Source organism: Colobus angolensis, unplaced genomic scaffold (genome assembly GCF_000951035.1).
Source record: "Colobus angolensis palliatus isolate OR3802 unplaced genomic scaffold, Cang.pa_1.0 Scaffold143, whole genome shotgun sequence".
Classification (NCBI taxonomy): Eukaryota; Metazoa; Chordata; class Mammalia; order Primates; family Cercopithecidae; genus Colobus; species Colobus angolensis.
In genome coordinates this window covers 3269357-3271489 of record NW_012114522.1, presented here as the reverse complement: position 1 = coordinate 3271489, position 2133 = coordinate 3269357, and positions in this window count along the sequence as shown.

Here is a 2133-nt window from a genome sequence, read left to right as displayed (position 1 = left end):
AGACTCCGTCTCAAAAAAAAAAAAAAAATTATTTGTGGGTGATGCAGGTTTAGGAACCGCTGCGCACCGACGGCTTCCCGCGCGGCCTAGAGGTGATGGGAACAGATCTGAGGAAGGTGGCTCCGCCTTGGCCTTGCAGCGCCTACCAGGCCTCCCGCTCCCTGCTCAGAGCGGCTCTGGCAGGGCCACGCACGCTCACACAAGCATTCATGCACACTCATCATGCTCACTCACACACACTCATGCTCTCACACACACTCACACTCATGCTCGCACGTGCACATTTACACACTCATGCTCACACACATGTTCACACATGCTCACATACATCTGCTCACATTCATGCTTACATGTACACTCATATGCGCTCACACACACACTCATACATGCTCACATACACATTCATGCTCACACTCTCATACTCACACATACACGCTCACTCATGCTTACAACACATACAATCGCTCACACTCATGCTCACACGTGTATGCACTCTCTCATGTGTGCTCACACGCTCACACTCATACATGCTCACACATACACATACTTACACATGGTCACTCACACACACATATTCACACTCACACCCATGCTCAAGCATGTATGCGCTCACACACACTTTCAGCCTCCAGCACTGTCAGGAACCTTTGTTTCTAAGTCCCCCAGGCTATGCCATTCTGTTACAGCAGCCTAGTGGGCTGCAGCACCTCCAGATGCCTCGCTGTTCTGTAGGTCTCCACTGAGAGCCTTCTCAAGTCCAAGGCTTGCTTTGTCTCTTCAGCAACCTTCAGCAGCACCCCATTGCCAGATATGGATATCTCTTTCAGTTATCTTTCTTTTTTTTTGAGACGGAGTTTGTCTCTTGTTACCCAGGCTGGAGTGCAATGGCGCGATCTCAGCTCACTGCAACCTCTGTCTCCCAGGTTCACGCGATTCTCCTGCCTCAGCCTCCCAAGTAGCTGGGATTACAGGCGCCCCACACCACGCCCAGCTACTTTTTGTATTTTTAATAGAGATGGGGTTTCACCACATTGGCCAGGCTGGCCTTGAACTCCTGACCTCAGGTGATCCACCTGCCTCAGCCCCACAAAGTGCTGGGGCGCCCGGCCAGGGATCTTTTTATACAGTCTCCACAGCATGGCAATTTCAGGGGAGCCGGACTTTGTATATGGTGACTTTGGCATCCAAATGTACAAAACCCAGGAGAGTAAGCATCAGAAGTACCATAGCATCTCTTTGCTGTATCACCTTCACAACGTCCCACCAGGCTCAAAGGGAGGAGACAGACTCCACCTCTTGATGGGGATGGCAAGGTTCTGGAAGAGCAGGTGCAACTGTTAGTAATTGCACTGTGGCTGTTTCTTGAAAATACAAGGTGCGAGACACCACGTTTTACTGCCCCACCTGGCTAGCAGTGGACATGGAGACAGCTTTGTCGTCATGGCTGTGATGCATCCCACACTCCAGTGGTTCGCTTTTCTTTTCCTGTACCAGACACTCCATTATGGTTGCTGCCTTTGGTGGAAGAATTTAGCCTGGCTCAGAATTCTGTCGAGCCCAGAATCTTACCAAACCCAGAATCAACATTTTTTCAGATAAATAAATAGTAAATTATCTTATTATTCCTGGACTATTCATGTAATGTGGGCTAAGTAACACACAATGTGGTCTGACCAGTTATTATGTGTAATGAGTGTTAAATGGAGTGTGAAACTTACCCAGATTTTCTGATTTAACTCTGATAGATAGAAATAAATTCCGCTTTCTATGTCTTTGTGCTGTTGTTTGTGTAAAAGAGACCATCCCTTGCCATAATTAAGTACTTGAGGGAAGTGCATTCTCCCAAATGGGCTGAAAGTTTACAGATGTGAATCACACATGATCGGTATGAACTAAATGGCATCCAAAAAGGTGAAATTAAGGACTTTTTTTTCCTTTTGCCCTGGTTACCTCTGTCCGCATCCCCTCTTCTCAGAGCCCGATGTGGCCTACAGCTGGCAATAGCTTTGTAATCTTGATTGTAAAATGTACAAGCTGGCCGGGCACAGTGGCTCACACCTGTAATCCCAGCACTTTGGGAGGCCGAGGCAGGCAGATTGCTTGAGCTCAGTTCAAGACCAGCCTGGGAAACTT